Genomic DNA, 16,765 nt, shown 5'->3' with positions numbered 1-16,765 from the left:
GCCTCAAGCATGTAAACTCCAGCTGGTTCGGGGACAGCCCCGTGGCACGTTCTCGCCCGGTGCGGATAGAAGGATTAACCCTGATCCTGCAGACTCGGGTGCCCCAGTTGAGCTCCGTTTGGGGTGGAGGGGGGGTGTGAGGGCGAGCTCTGCGCCTCTAATCCGGGCGCTGCGTGTGGGACCTGGCGGATCAGGGAATTAGCGCTGTAACTTCGGATTAGTAACGCTCGCTAAATGAGAGTCTAATTCCGACCCTTCATGCTTTTCAGCGTCCTGGCCTGGCCCTGGGAGGCCTCGCTGGCATTAGCTCAGGCAGCTCCCGTCTCCGCGGCCCAGGTTTCATTTCCCGTAGTGTCCCCCTGGCACTGGGGAAGCTCAGAGGTGTAACTCGCTGACCCACCAGGAACCAGGAGCCCTGGAAACTAGTGCGAAAGCTCGCTCTGAGCCCAAGCAAGTGTTTTGCTGGGCGGGGAGGGGGACAGAGAAGTCACGTAGCCTAGAGATAGTCGTGGGGTGGCTCCATTCCGAACGAGATCCAGGTCCTCAGTTTCTTGCAACCTTTTCAATGGCTCCTGTCAATTGTGAACTCCCTTCACCTCTGGATAGCAGGGCAGGAAGCTCGCTTGAGCCCTGCAACCTAAGGCGTTCAGAAACCAAAGAGCCCACTAAAATTTAGGGAGCTATACTCCCTCCAAAACATCTCTGAGTAAAGGGACTCGACTCTAGAGCTGAATTCAGATTCAGTCAGTCGGTCCCTCGCTCCTTCCAGGCGCGTAGAGTGTTTCAGAATTAAAACAGGTTGGAGTTCCAAGATTCCATCCAAAACTTCCTCTACAAAGACAGAATGGGAAGAGTTCCTGGATGCTAATGGGGAGAGGGGCACTAAAAAGGATCTGCACCTAACAAATGCAGATCGAGCAAATAACTGAAGTTGAGCCAGGCTGAGGATTGCTGTCAATTCCTTACTAGAAGTACCCAAGTGCCAAAGGTACCGGACGTCACTGTCCCTTAGTACACGTGGGCACACAGACACACACGGACATAAAGACACACATAGACAAGAAGACAGACATACACTCACACCCTTCCTGATAGGATTTTTTAGAATGAAAAGTTGCTTTGTTTTCCTCTTCCCTCACCATTTATGATCATAACGTGCAGAGGGGTCTACACCGGAAGATTCGATTAGAAGCATGCTCGGATTACACAGCAAATCTTTCCAAAGCGCTTTCAACAACCCAAGTGGCCCACTCTGTTGGCCCTGAAGGTGGGTTCATTTTTCAAGTGTATCTTGGTAGCAACAGCTTTTTTGAATGAAAGCCGTTGAGCCACTTTTTTTATTTGCACAGGATCCCTTCCATTGTCCTCCCAAATCGTGCCATTCAGAAATGTTTTTTCAGCTTCTGTAACAAAAAAAAACTTGAGCAGTGTAGACAAATGAAAGGCACTAAATTATTTTGGTACCAAACCCTGAAAAATATGTATATAAAAGATGGGTGGAAAAGAGAAAAATGAAAGTCAGGGGATCTCAGGGAATCTAATGTCCTCTACTCCTGACTGTGATCCCAGATCAGCTTTTCGCAAGTGACCCAGTTTTTCTTTTGAAAAATGACTTAACAGTTCTCTTCTAACTTCAAGATACTTTGAGAAAAGAAATGAAATTAAAAACAAAGATCAGTTCTTTACCGTCAGTTTTTCTCTTTTCCATTTAGCTGTAGGAGAGAAAGCTATGACTACGTGAAGGAACTTAAGAGTAGTAACTCTTTTTACTTATCCCTCTCACAAGAGAAAGGTCAGGAAAAGAGTAGTCTTTAAAAAAAAAAAAAAAAAAAGTTGGATTTGGAAGCTTGGGCGGGGGGAGAAGTGGAAATATTTTCCTAAGAAAGAGAGTGAATACGTTTTGGGGTCCACTGAAAAGATAGGTGTGAGTTGCAAGCAAGTGAGTAAATATACACATATAAATCATACACTAATATACAGAAGCACTGATATGTAAAGGCATCAGAACCTTCTCCGTTCCCTCCTCCCCCCTTCCCTGCACTAATAAGACACACCTGCAGACATCTAGCTTGGACTTATCTATGCGATTACCTGCCTGCCTGCCTGCCTGCCAGGGAAGTTTACTTTCTTCACTTCTTAGGGGACACTCCAGGGCCCAGAGTTGAGTATTTAGCCAGATCTTTTCCTTCCAGAGGAACTTGGACAAACTATTCCCTGCCAGCGAGACAACCAGGTATGCTACAGTAAGAATTCAATCATTTAGTTTCAAAAATAAACCCGGAGTTCCCTCCGGCCCAAGTGTAGAAGAAAGCGACCTGGAGGAAAGTTCAAACCCTCAACTCCAAGGGAAGGAGGATCGTGGGACCTTCCGGACCTGACCTGCTTGCAGTCCCTCCCCTCCTTCTCCTCCACCCCACAACCTGTCTTTTCAATCCTGCACTCAGAGACCAGGACTGGAATTTCTTTTCCTTGCCCTGAAAAAAACTTCCCGCCCGCCCCCCCCCCCCAACCTACAATGCTACCCCACACCCCTCCTGAGCTGGGAGAGATATAGGGGGCCAGGGGGTCGTTTCGACTAAAGCCGTCCAGGCAGGAGCTCGCCTTTCTCCCAATGTGTTGCTAAAATGTGCCAGGAGATTGCGTGGCAGAACGCTCGCTGCTTTGCGTTACCATGGGAACGGAATGCAGATTTTCCCCCAATTGCTTTTTTATTTGCTAGACATTGTAATACATCTTATGTTGCGACTTCTCGGTTTTGCAGGGGGAGGCGAGCGAAGCAGTCTTTATGCATGTTAACCATTCAGGCAACTTGGGAAGCAGGGGAGGGGGAGGGGAGGGGCGCGGGGCGATGTCCGGAGTCCGGCTCAAACAGATAGTTTGTATGCAGGGAAAGTCTCCGCGGTGAGGGCTGCCCCCAGGATCCCAGTCCCTTTCTATTGAGCAGACTCCCCTTCATTTCTGCTCCGGTTCACGCTGCACAGAGACCCCCCAACCGCACACAAAGGCAGCTGCCAAAGCCCATGAAAAGTGATCAAATTATCAAGAACTTGACCTCACCGAGGGGCGAAGCTTAGGGAGGGCTGAGCCCCCAGCCCGATCAAAAACCGAAGCCGCATGCTAATGCGGCTCCAGGTTTGACTCGCAGAATAATTCGATAAAGGCCGCATTGTTAGAACCGAGTGGAGCCCTCGGCGCCCCTTCACACCCCTCCACTCCCCGCCCTCCCCCACCTCCCCCTCCGCCCGGCCTCGGCCGCCGTCTCCCTCCCGCCCTATTTGCATCCGAAAATCCCAGTCCTGAGCTATGTGGAACAGATTGTTCCAACCTGATTTATGGGGTGAAGAAAAAGGGTTTGTCTCCCTCCCATCAGCGACCCCTCTTCAACCTCATCTCCTCCCTCCCCACTTACATTGCCCTTTCTCTTTCCAGACTCCCCCCACCCCCCTTTCCCACCCAGTTCCTCGGGTTCCTTTACCAAAGGATTGACTAGCAAAGAAAGAAGCCAAGTCCCAGGCAAGGGAAAAGTTTCTTCCCCTAGTCGAGGAGCTGGGATCTGGCACAGAAATCTGAGAACAGAAAGACAGAGAGCTTGGGTACCTGGTTCTGGGTAGGGGCCGCCCCGGGCCTCTACTTGGTAAGTCGTGTTCCTGGGTCCTTAGGCTCCGTTGCAATCGCCGCCTCCTCTCCGCCCGGGACAAGGCGGGGATGGTGGGGACTTGAAGACGATGGTGGTAGGTTGGGAGGGGGGGCTCTCCCAGCTCGGAGAAGTTGTGAAAGTCATTTCTACTTTCGGTTATCTAGCTTTATGATAGCTCAATAACACTCATACAGCTAGATAACCAAAGAGAGAAAACGGGCCTCGATCCCGCAGGCCCCCTGGCCGCCGCCTCCGGAGCCCGCCCGACGTGTTGGGTTGGGAGAGGGCTGGCTGGTAAGGAAAGGCCACCTCTTGGGCTGCTCCTGCCCCCAGGAAAGCAAGGAAAAGAGCAAAAGGAGAAAAAAGAGAGAAAGAGAGAGAGAGAGGACATCAGTTGAGCGCCCTGCTTCTCCCTCCTGGAGCCCGGGCAGTTCCCGGGGGGCTGCCTGGAGTTGCTTTCTGGGCCTCCCGAGTTGCCCAGTGGGGGGGGCTCCGACCACTCGGAGGAAGCGGTCGGTTTGCATGCAGGTCATGCTCTGAGGTCCCGAGGCGCCGCGCACACAGGGAGCACCCCCCCACCCCCGCCCACTATCCAACTAGCCCTCTTTTCTGATGGTAATCACCCCGCGGGGAAGTGACGTCAACCTGACCCAGACCAATCAGGGGCCCAGCATTCAAATCTAGGTCCCCTTCCCGCGCTCAGCCGGACCCAGACTTTACAATGGATTTGGCGTTCACTGGCCCCCTGGGGTAAGAGGAGGTCTTCAGCTGCAGAGAAAAAATTCACGCTTATCTCTTGTGAGGGACATGGTGCTAAGTCCCATTGCAGTTAATTTCGCTCCCCTTCCCCTCAGGATCCACCTTCTCTATGCAGACTGAGATTTCCATACCACAGAACACATTTGATATGTGGAGTCACGAGAAAAGGAGCGAGAAGCCTCAGGAAAGTATGAATGCCAGTGTGAGTGGAGTGTGTGATGGTGGTGGTGGGGTGTGGGTTATGAATGTATATGCCCGAATGTGTCAGGATTTTTATAGATGCATCCGATGCTTATGTGCGTGTCAGAACAACTGCAAGAAGCTTGTAGGTGTGCAAATATATGTATCTGCCCAGGTTGGCACGTGTGTCTGTGAGTCAAGCTGCAGAATGGAAAGCTTCTCCCTAGAGAATACAAAATGCTGATGCAGTTTATCTCCTTCCTCTCACTTTTCCCAGGCTTGGGGAGTCGTAAGTGGAAAAACGTTTAAAACTCCTGTCTCACCCCACTCGAGTGTTTCACAGAAAACAACAGTACGTGGGCTCTCTATTTTTAAAGCTCCAATCAAGTAAATATTTTCTCATCCTGTCACATCAACCACTGTACCTTTCCATTTAGCAAAAATAATGAAGGGAATGTAGATTTTGTTTAGGTACCTAGACCAGAAAAAACCCACTAAACTAAAGCACGTTCACCCTTCCGTCTCCAAAAGTTCAGTTTTCCCACTTTTAATCGTTAAACCTCGCAAGTGTGGCCCTAGGACTAATTATACATCCAGTGACCTAAATCAATTACTTCATAAATCTCATTACTGATGGAAAAAGAATTTCAAGACTTTTAGAGCTCTAATAGGTTTTTCCCAGTGCCTCCTTTAACCCATCTCTCTCTCTCTCTCTCTCTCTCTCTCTCTCTCTCTCTCTCTCTCTCTCTCTCTCTCTCTCTCTCTCTCTCTCTCTCTCTCTCTCTCTCATCTTTGTAGAGATGATAGGTAAAATCAGGGACAATTCAGTCATTACCCCTTGAATTCAACTAAGGAATCGAAAACTCCAGTGGTGGGGGAAGATTGCTCCCTACCTCAGTCATTTCACATCCAGTCACTCCCAGTTTGAATTGCTTCTCCCCTATTCCAGTGCTTTCCTTTTTCCTGTAATATGGATAGCTAGACTTGTTTTCTCAAGGTAGTCTTACTTAGGCAGAATTTAGCCCATTAAAATTTGAAAGTTTAATTGGGGGGATGGTTGAAGAAGGGGAGTTTTGGATCTTGAAACCATATCCCTGAATATTCATCTCAGCTGCTTTGAACACCTAGATATCTCCTTAAATTTTTTGATTAGTTCTCTTGTGGGTATATTACAAAGAAGAGGATTTTAGCATGGAAAAAAATTAATTTTCTCTGCCAACTCTTGAAGACATTTCCTGTATCTTCCCCTTTCCTATTTTTTTGTTGATTCTTTGACCCAAGATTGATGGCTTGGGAAGTCAGATGTTCATAGTTATTGTAGATGCCATCAAATTAGTCTATAGATTTAGATGCAGAGTTTGGACTAGATGGATGATTGCATAGCCTCCTTTCTATTCTTCCCAAATCTCTTCTCCAATGGTTTTCTAGGCCCATATCACAGTTGGCCCGAGGAAAATCAAGAGAGAGCTACTGGTGAAAGCAGCAATATTTTTGAAGAATAGGTAGACTTGGGCATTTCTCTGCCAGAACACTAGATTAGAAAAGAAATCTACTTTCCCTTCTAATACAGTCCTATCTCTATGGACAATTATTTTTAAAATAGTAAATTTCCTCCAATCCTCCAGCTGAAAAATAACCACCCCATGTTCCTATAACCCTACCTAAAAAATTATAAGAACAAAAGCCCGTTCAAAAATTGTCTGCTTTCCTTTCTTGATTCCTAGAAAAGAAAGCAGCTAGCAGATCTAGTTCTTTCCCCTGTCCCTAGAGGCCTAGAACCTAAAACATTTTTCTGTGAGTCCTACTTCAGAAGACATTTCCTTCTGCAAGAACCTAAGATACCGAGGAAGGAGACAGTGGGGAAGAAAAGGGAACAGAAAAAGTCTCATGAAAGATTATCACCTGGATTTGAATCCAAGGTGTTTAAATACAAAGTATGGCAATATTTGGGAGGAAACTGGCAGTCACTTAGAGGCGGCTTGCCCCAAGTCTACCGGCCCCGGCTCCTTTCCCGTTTTCTGGAGCAGACACAGTCTTTGCAGCGGATGGACTATTGGGGCGTCTAGTGAGGAGACGGGAGTGGGGGCAGAATCATTGTCCTTCAAGACCATTCCCTAAGAGCAAGTTTTAGCAATTGTGAGAGGGAGACCGAGGGACGGTGAAAAGGTAGGCAAAGAGAGTAAGGCAAGAGCACAAGAGAAAGAGACTCAGAGACAGAATCAGAGACGGAGACAGACAAAGAGAGAGACAGAATGGCTTTTAGTATAATTTAAGCACGATGCGCACAAAATGGCTTCTCGGCAAAGCTAATGTTAACGGTGTATATGAGGCGCCCCCAGGAGTGGGGGAGGCACCGAGTTGTTGCTATGAGAAAATAAATGATTAAAGCACCAATTTGGATTCCATTCGGGCACAGACTATTCATTAGCATCCTCTACCCTTGATTTCCCTTTTAGGGAAACCCAGGTCCAGAAGTTGGATACACTGTGCCCAGGACAGACCCACTGGGGATGGAGTTAAAACGGCCAATCCCTCCCTCACTTTTCCCTGAGAGAACAATCTATTAGACAGTCTTAAAAACAGAGACCTCTTCCCCGACTTGGCCCCTATCTTCCTTCCTGCCCCGCCCCGTCAATCTGCAGGCTCCAGGACTTTCTTAGGGCGGTCTCTCCCTTCACACAAACGAGGTAAAAGCCTCAGTTCCCTTGAGCTATCACAGAGTCGACCTGGTTCTGGGAGAATGCAAGCTCACGCCAGGCCCCTAATCCCGGACTGAGCCAGGCTGTACCAGTCAGTGTACACCTCGAATTCCCAAGGTGGGTTGGTTTAACCGGCAGAGGAGGCTTATTTCGAATTCAGTTCTGGAGGTGATTCAAGACGAACTATTGCCCTAGTCTCCTACTCCAACCCACCATCTCTATTGGCAACTCAGTTTTCTCATTCTGTGTTTCAAAGAAAGACGGTGTCTCTTCTTTTCTTTTATTTTTCTAAGCTGAAAAAAAAAAAGATATGGACTAGTATATTGGTTTTTTTTTTTTTCATGTGCCCCATAAGGTAATACGAGACAATATGGGGTTTATCAAAGATATATGCGACACTTACATATAATTAAGCACACACATGAACAGAACAAATGTGTGATTAATGTGCATGTTCTCTAAAAACAAATGTAAATACATACACGTAGATGATATGGAGCTCTGACGGTTTTAAGAACTGGTCAAATTTAAGGTCAGAAATTTGATAGGCCTAGGATGCAATTACTTCACTCAATGAAATTAATGTTTCTTTTCTTGTTTAGAATCCTTTTTGAATATTTCCTATTTCAAACTGACCCCCACTCTCCAGTTCATCTTCATCCCAATACGATAATCTTTTGGAAGATTTAGTGCCTTCTGCTGAACTAGACCTAAGACCTTGTTCCCATAAGCCTTATATTACTTGAATCACTAAAGATCTTCCCCCTCGATTACTCCACCCTGTCCAGGCACCCACTGCATTCCACCCTCCTTCTTCTTGCTTTGATTTTTTAGCCCCCAAATCCTACAGAAAACCCAAACTCTGTAATAAGCGGGGTCCCTGACCATGGTGCTGAGCGTGACTCCCGCCTTCGGTGTTCCTCTCCACTTGGGCCTGAAAAGCAGTCATAACCTCTTTCCTACAACCTAGGGATTCAAGCCCTGGAAAGCTGTTCCCTTTATCCTCTTCCCTCCCACCCCTCATTCCATCTACCACAGAACCAGCTAAGAGTCAGAAAGCCAGCTTAATCAGCTTACGGCCTTCCGAATGGAGCACAGAGCCAGTAGGTTTGGTATTCAGCTCCTAGAAACTCAGGCCTTACAAGGTTTCTTCATGGAGAACAGGACAGGAATGCCATGTGCAAGCATCTTAGATATCATCACACACGCGTGCATGCACCCACATACACAATGTACACATACATGTGCATAGAATCATACAAAAATAATACAGTCTCCTATGTATAAAAATGATTATTTGTTACATATATTCAGCATGTATGTATATATATGTATATAAACATTGCACACATACAAAACGTAATGATAACATACATTCACCTATACACAAACAGATTCATAGGAAGAACTCTTTCTGAATTTGCTTTTTCAGTGATTATAATTCTTTCCTTTCATCTGCCCTCAGAAACCCAGTACAATCATCTCAACACCCAAAAGAACTTTAGTTATTGCCATACTTCAGAATCTGGTATTGAGGATGTTGATGGTCACACTTAGGAGCACCGAAATCTGTGCCAAGACAGAGATGGGAGAAGTAGGCCTTTGGCTGTGTTTGGGTGGAAGAAGAAAGGGAAAGACAGAGGAGGAGAAAGACTGAACACTGGTGCTTTTATGTAGGTGCCATATTCTGCTGTCTATACTTTGGAAACAGAAAGGAATTTTTATCATTAACTAGAGTTCTCTAGATCTATCCTTTTGAGGAGTGGCTGGTGAATGTAGGGGGAAGGTCAAGATATAAGATCCTGCAAAGAAATAAACCCAACCTTCTCTTTAACACAGTTCTAATCAGTTTGGGGGGATGCTCTTATCGGAGTAGGCCCAGAAGGGGTCAAGGTAGGAACCCTATCTGCTCCCTTCATCTCTCATCTTTATATCATAGGTATTTAATTAGGAGAAGTTATTTTAGTCATAACCTGGAGTAACCCTCGTTTCTCATGGTCTCAAGTGCCTCCCTTCTTAATTGTCTATTATCCCACCTTTCTTCTTTCCTCTCCTGAATCTTTAGTCTCATCTCCCAAACCTTTATTAATCAGATCTCCTCATTTTCTTATGTGATGGAAAGACAATTAGCATTGTAGTTCCCCACTCTTGTCTCTCCACTCCTTAAGAATAAGGAATTGACTTCTTGACATTCCCCTCCATAAAAGCTCTCCCCTCTCATTTGGTCAGGTTACTTGGAGTCTTGGTTCACAGACATTATCAATGCTGTAGTAGACATAACTGGGCTTACTGCTCTCCTCCCTTTGCTCCAGGCAAAGAAGCTTGGGCCTGTACTGCCCTAAGTATCAGTTAGAGGAATTAGGGAGGTGGGTGGAAACAGAATGAAGAGAGGACAAGGGCAAGGGGAGAGATACAGCAAAGAATGCTGTAGTGGAGAACAAAAATAACTGCCATAATAACAGCCCTGGCTGAATCAGGCTATTTGCACCCCTTTCTTATTCACTGAGCTGGCTGCTGGGTGCTCCTACCTTCAAAATTTGACTTGAGATAAAAACCAGTGCCCAACCCCCCTTCATCCCACTCCCAATAACAAACTATAAATGCTTTTCCTTTATCCCTAAGTATCTTATATATGATTCAGCTTTTGAAGGGAGCCTCCCCCAGTCCTTTATCCCTTCTCTTTTTCTTAGCTCTATAGGTCAGAAGATTCAATAGGTTCCAGTCTTCCTATCAGAATGAGGGTTGTGTGGTAAAGAGAACTCCCATTCAACCCCCCACTATTATTTCTTCCCCCACTCATATTTCTCAATAGAAATACACAGCTACCTGCACACACAAGAGACACACAAAAACACACACAAATTAATAAACACTGATTATTCTTTAAATCTGAAACTCTAACGAAAATGCCCTCACCCTAGATGCAGGGCCTTTTCTATGCCTATTTGCTGTGCCCAATCTTCCAGGTTGGGCGGCCTTGGCCCTCCATCAGAGTCACAGCTCTGGCTGTACTGAGAAGCCAGAAACCCTGAGCATTTTCAGCTATATTCTTCCCCTCCCCCTTCTGTTAGAGCTTCACCCAACTATCCTCATCCTTCTTGCCTTTGGGAGGTGGGAGAAGTAGGTAAGGAGGACTAGAACTGAAACACAACTAATTGACCTAAAGTTCTTATGTGCAGATATGGATGTAAAATAAAATATACCCAGAAAATATTTTCCAACAATCTCGTGTTTTAAACGAGAAAAATATATTATGGATTTTTAAAGGAGTGGTGGTTTTAGTTGTATGCAAATGTATAATTATCACCTGAAATGTTTCTCATGATAACATCTATCCTGGCATGGTGAGTATTGTAGGAATGGATATGTATGTGGGTAGTTTGTGAAGGAAGAGAAAATGAACTCAGAAGCTGGGGTTGGAGATTGGGACCTGGCATATGGGTTCCTTACTCTCTTAACATCTGAAAGATTTACCGTTTATTCTCTTGTTCAATCCAAGTCATATAACTTCCACTCCCTTTCTCCAAGGGATCCAAAGTCAAATGCCTTAACCCCTCCAGTTTCCCTCTACCATATGACCCCTGACCTTGGCCTTGTAGATTTCCAAGGGTCAGTGGGTTAGGGCCAGGGCAGAGACCTCTGGCTTCCTCCAGTCCCTTTCTGCCTTTCCCTGGGCTACTCACCAAACAGAGCTACTGATGACCCTCAAAAACAGAGGGGTGAAGGAGAATATGACCCGGTTGCCTCCCCCAGGATAAGCTAAGCTCCAAGAAACAAGTTAAACCTCATACTCCCAAAGCTTCACCACCCCCACCTCCCGCTCAGTTGCCTCATCTGCCCCAGTCCCCCTCCCCCTCACAGCTCCTCAGGGCGTCGCAATCCCCCATCCTCTCCCCACAAAGCTCAGCTTAGACGCACCAGACAGTAGCACTTACGGACGGGGGAAGGGGTGGGGGTTCTCGGAGACCGAGCTCGGGGGCCCGGGGAGGCAGCGGCGGGGGCTGGGCAGCGAACTGGGAATGGTACGGAAGGTCTCTTCAGTCCCCGTGGTAATGGGGAGCGCAGATTCCTGCCCCTTGCTGCCGCCCTTTCGGCAGTCCTTGCCTCTCCTCGGCCCAAGGAAGAGGAGGGGGGCGGCGGCCAGCTCTGGGGGCTCCTTGCCTCTCGCAGCTTCTCCTGTCTCTGGAGCTGCTCCCAGCGCCGCCTCTTCGGGCAGGCTCGGCCCGCAGTGACGTCAGCTCCTCCTCCCCCTCCTCTCCCCTCTCTCCCCCCTCACTCCAACCATTGCAGAGGGGAGAGGGGGGGAGAGCTAGAGAAAGGGCAAGAGCGGAGAGGAGCCTTGGAGAGAGGGGGCTTCAGGAGCCCCGGCTCTCCGGCCCTTTGCCCTTTAATCCGGGTTCTCAGCATAGCTTGTGCCATATCGGCGCCATTCCCAAACCAGCAGTGCCTGACTATAGTCACTCCAACTATAGGCTCCCCCATTCTTAAGACCCGCCACCCACTCCTCCAGAGCTGCTCTTCTCACTTAAAACCCCCTACACCACTGGGGGCAATGGAGGGGGAGTGGCGGTGGAGAAGCACAGGGTGACCCAGGATGGAGGCCTTGTTCACAGCTTTGGGGTATGGGGAAGAAATGGGTTTAGCATGAGAATGGGGAGGTTGAAATTTCCCCTGGCGTCTCAACGCGGAGCTAAAGTGCCTTTCCATATAGATCTAGCCGTAGCTAGCGATCTTTTGCTTGAATGCAGGGGAAGTAGCGGATGCAGGGAAAGGGGGAGGATGGGTACCCCTAATATGAGTTCAGCGAAGCTTCATCAAACTAAGTAGACCTTGTCTTAGAGCTGCCGAGGACCTCGAGGCAGGTCTCAACTTTTCGCCATTATTACTAACCTTTGCGCCCTTTCTAGAGAACCTGGGGAAACTAAGTGCCCCGCCAGTTCTTTCCACCTGCCAAGCTGCTGTCCAAATGCTGAACTAGGACTCCGCTGAACCCCTCACAAACCTTTTTGCCCTCGTGTCTGGAATCAGTCCCAACCCTAATCCCAGAGCGAATTCCTCTCTGTGATCCCATTATCTGATTATCCGGTGAGGTTTCCCTCTTATATAGTGGAAGAGTGAGATGGGAACAGAGCTACGGAATCCGAACCTCCTGGAAACATAGATCATCTTTCATTGTTTTTGTAAAGGGGTACTGGGTAGTGGATGAGGGGTAGTGAAGAGGGAGAGGGTAGGTCTCTTTTGGAATGAGAGGGAATTGTGGGTTAAAGGATCTGAAAGACCGCTCTCCCTTTCTCTCTCTCCCTCCACACCCCTTGTCTCTGTCTCTGTACACTCTATCTAGGTCTGTGGGTATATGTCTCTGTCTCTCTCAACGGCAACAGCAGGGGAGGTCCCGCCAGCTGAACTTGTCAGCGGGGTCTTACCATCCATCAAAACCCAGACAGACAGGCCAAGTTCATGAGCAATAGGGTTAACCCTTTCCAGCCCGCCTCCCCCAGTAGGAGCTGGCAGCTGCCTAATTAGAGGGACCTTATTTCCCATTTTATTTCTTAAGGCAGTGTCTCAATTTCAACCCAAATACAGAGTCTTTCCCCCATCTCCTTTTCCTCTTTTTCTTCCGATTCTTTTTCAATATTCTCAACCTTGGGATTCCCATTTTAGATATTTTTAGGGAAGGTTTTCTTTTTTTTCCTTTTTTTTCCTTTTTTTTTCTCTTTCTTTTGACTCCCTCTTCTCATTCTCCATCTCATAGTTAATCTTTGTTTGTCTTCCCCCCCCCCCCGAAGAACCTTTGCCTCCATACATCTAGGCTATTTTCTCTACAATTTAAAATTTTCCCTTTTCAAGGATTTTGCCCTCTTCTTTAAAGAAAAATTCACATAAAAACATATGCTGCACACTACCAACCCCCAACACATGGTGTTGAAGTCATAGTGTAAGGTAAGAGAGAAATGAATAGCTAAAAGCATTTCTAGAAATGGAAGAAAATATAATCATCTCACTCTGAAGATAGTTTTTTTAAAAAGAGAGAAGACAGCTGTATATGTAACTTGATCTTTGAGAATTCCCCCTTGGCTGGTAGTTAAAGTTCCCAGTTTTCTCAGGTCCTATACAAATCTTTATCCTTCTATTCCTGTATCCATCCCACATTAAAGTCCTCTTCATCTTCTCTTTTTTGTCTGTAACCCAATACTATCTCATTATCTCTCTACACACTTCACTTTGGAAGTGTGATCGTGTGTTTCCCTGGTCCCAAACCAAGAAAACTCCTTCACTGCTGGGAATCTAGAAGCCTTCTCTCTGTGAAGTTTATTTTTATTAGGTTCCGAAGAGCTCAACTTGCGTGTAACCCGGGCCACCTTGTCATTACCGAAATCCCTACATTTCCTATTGAATTATATTTGCTCCATTGCCACTGAAGCAAAGACGACCGATCAACTTTTCCCCTGTGCATGTTCTCTAAACCTCCCCCTTCCCAAAGTTCGTTCTCCCCCCTTCTTTTTAATTCAGGCACCCAGGCTGTGGACGTGTCCTGCAGTTTAACTACTTCCAAATTCTTTGTTCGGGTCACACTGGGACTCCATTGTGCCCCTATTGAGAGAGCTTTATTGCTAAGCGAAGCTTGAATCAATTTAGGGACATACCGCTCCAAGTCCCCGGGTCTGAGCACCATTGATTCGCCTCTAGCCGAGGGCTCTTAGGGATGGAGTGTGGAGAGAGAGGAACAGTGAAAAAAAAAATCTTTTTCACTATTCTTCCATCGGCCCCAAATTGAGAAAGCTTCGGATTTATTTGGGTTGTGATGACCACATAGCACTGTTTTAATATTGTTTGTTTTTATCTTGACTATAATGATAGTATTTACCACAATCATCATCACCACACCACCACCACCATCACCATTTCAGCTCTAAATTTCGCTCCACTCACCTTCCCTGCTTCCCTTACGCTGAGGCCTCTTGCGCTTCACCCGATGCAGGTGTAGACCCAGACCAGCTCACAGTTCCCTCAAACCTGTAGTGACTATAGCTAGGAAGGCTTTAAGGTCGTTGGCCTCCAAAGTACCCTCATTTCCTCTAGAGAGTCGGGGTTGAGACCTTCTTCTCCGACCCGCTCCCCCACCGATCTCGCTTCTGCTTTTCATCCATTCAATCCATCCCCATTCTTACGGATCCACTGTCTTTCCTACAGTCTCTCGACACTCTCCGTTGTCTCCAAATGGAACTCGGGGACTCACTCACCTCTGAAAGTTGACCTGAGAGGAGCCAAGAAGGACTTCTTTTTTTCCTGGCCAGTCTTAGGGTGGGATTTGAAGTACTCTGTCCCTGGGTCTCCAGAGCACTCTCTCTTCGGTGGGCGCGGGAGTTTGTGGCGAGGCAGGGCTGCGTCCCGATTAGAAAAAGGCGGCGTCCCCCCGAGGGCAGGGGCGGGGGAAGGGGGAGCCAGCGCCGAAGTGTCACTTCAGGGGTAGAAGCCTATGAACGTGGGGCTAGGGCCCGAGCTGGCCACGTAGCGCCCTACGTCACCTATAAAAAGGGCTGGGGCCTCTCTCCTGGGGGCTGCTCCCGCAGAGTGGAGAAAATATCTGAGGTTGGGGGTGAATTGGGGACCTTCCTTTAGCCTCTTTTCCCGAGGAATTTCTGAGCTGGAGTATTGAGTGCAATTCAGGTGGAGATTTTGGGTTTGCGGGGGGTGGGGGTTCCTCTTGGGTAACTCCTTGTTAAATAGGTTAAAGATAGCCCCTCAGATCTAGTTGTTTCTAGTGCCGCAGCTTCGGCCTCTTCCAAACTAAGAGAAGGTCCAAAAGCAGTGAAGGAATCTTATGAATGGTGGCAAGTTTGGAGAATCTACCCAACATAGTAACAGTAGAGCCTTGAATCTCTTGGATTTAAGCTCCCTCCCCTGCCACAGGGCTGAGGGTTCCGGTCTCTCTGGGAAGTCAGTTTTTCTAGCTCCAGTTTCCTAGGCCCCAATTGTACACCCTCTCTTCTCCCGGTCGTTTTCCTATTCAACCTATTGGAAAACCCATTCAAGGTTTTTAGGCCAAGAGCAGCTCCTTCCGTGAAAAGAGGGACCACCATTTCTTTTTGCAGAATATAGGCCCAGTCTTGACCCCATCACCCCTTCCAGCTATTGTGATTATTCATTCTAGTAAGATTACATCATTAATGAGGCTAATAACGTTAATGATGATTATGCTTTCCAATGCCAGGGCCGGCGATGCCCGCTCAGTGTACGGAAGGCAGATAGAAACCTCCCAGACGTCTCTAGTTCCGCTGGCCTCTTTCCTGCGCAATCGATGTTCTCTTATCCTTTCCTAACCCCCCTCAGCCCCAGCTGCTGTGGCAAATCGACCAAAGCATAGACTGTTCTCTCTGGCCGCTGACGTTCTCTTTTCCTTCGAGTTTTCTGCCCATAGCTGATATGGGACCGGTTCCCGCTTGCGCGCGCCAGTACTCAGAGCTTAGAGTCTCCTTTGTTCCTGTGGTAGGGCATGGCCAGCTACCCGGCTGCTGCCAACTTCTTCCTTGCTCTGGAGATATTTCCGCGTGCTTTTCCTAAGCTAGTCCTGGGCTATGCTCTCCATCCGAACCCTAGTGTTCTCCCAAGTCCATTCCTACCCGCAGGGACCGAGTGGTTCCTCTGCGGTTGCTGAACTTCGGCGCCCTACACCTTGCCGGCTCTGAGCCGGTACTTCAACCGCTCGTGGTCTTACATTCCAGAACCCGCAACTCCAGATCTTTGCCCTCGCTTCATACCAGCTCCTCCCCTCCTTCCAGTTCTATTCCAAAGAAAAATCTAGGAGCCAACTTGGGGGTGTTATCGTTTTCTCTTGACTCCCCGCCCCCCTTAAACCATTCAAGCAGCCATACGCTAAAATAAACTCGGGATTAATAAATGGAGCTCGGTGGCGCGGCGCTAGACTCTTTGAGCGAGTTTCCACGGTCCTTGCCACCACTGGGTCCTTGAGAAGGGGTCTTGCAGGAGAGTCAGAAAATAGCCTTCCATTAGTGGAATTTGCTGTTGTTGTTTCCATTAAGCCATTCTGGCTTCTAATCCCGGCCGATTGGTTTCCTCCCGAAGCGGGAATCCGGGCAATCTCGGGTGAACCGCACCCTCCCCCACCCCCCCGAAAAATTAGACCAAATATGACCGTTTTAACAACAACGACAACATTTTTGCCTCCAGCTATGATTCGATCAGCAAGGGAAAGAGAGGACTTGGACTGTGCTTTTCCTTCCTCTCCTCCTTCGTCTGAATCACACTCCCCTACTCCCCGCACCATACAACTTTCACGTGCCCTGTCCAGGAAAGGACAACGGAAACCCATCCCTGTCCCTTTGAGGGGAAAAGCTGACAGGATCAGAGAGCTGTGACAGGAGATGCTCTGGACCCTCTGGCTGCTGGGGAGTGCCTTCTTCCCCTGGCTGCGGCAAGATCAGGGCTGTGGGAGTCGAGTCAGGTCCCCCTCCTCTTGTCTTTTGAAGGC

The 16,765-nt window shown here is 47.9% G+C and overlaps 1 long non-coding RNA gene across 16 annotated transcripts in view; it reads right to left on the bottom strand.

Annotated features, from left to right (window-relative positions):
• Positions 1-16,343, bottom strand: part of LOC141558238 (uncharacterized) — a 125,236-nt gene extending 108,893 nt beyond the window's left edge. For 3 of the 16 annotated variants that reach the window (XR_012487014.1, XR_012487011.1, XR_012487013.1), the window contains exons 1-2: positions 14,517-16,336; positions 3,598-3,960 (exon numbers count right to left, since the gene is read on the bottom strand). This is a non-coding gene — a long non-coding RNA (uncharacterized LOC141558238). Of the gene's footprint in view, positions 1-1,139; positions 2,490-3,597; positions 3,961-14,516 lie in introns of those variants that run through there. The other 13 variants (XR_012487007.1, XR_012487006.1, XR_012487009.1 and 10 more) reach the window with 10 other exon arrangements.
• Between the last annotated feature and the right edge of the window lie 422 nt (positions 16,344-16,765).

The sequence above is a fragment of the Sminthopsis crassicaudata genome, chromosome 2 (assembly GCF_048593235.1).
Source record: "Sminthopsis crassicaudata isolate SCR6 chromosome 2, ASM4859323v1, whole genome shotgun sequence".
NCBI classification, from domain to species: Eukaryota; Metazoa; Chordata; class Mammalia; order Dasyuromorphia; family Dasyuridae; genus Sminthopsis; species Sminthopsis crassicaudata.
This window is presented reverse-complemented; position numbering and strand designations above follow the sequence as displayed.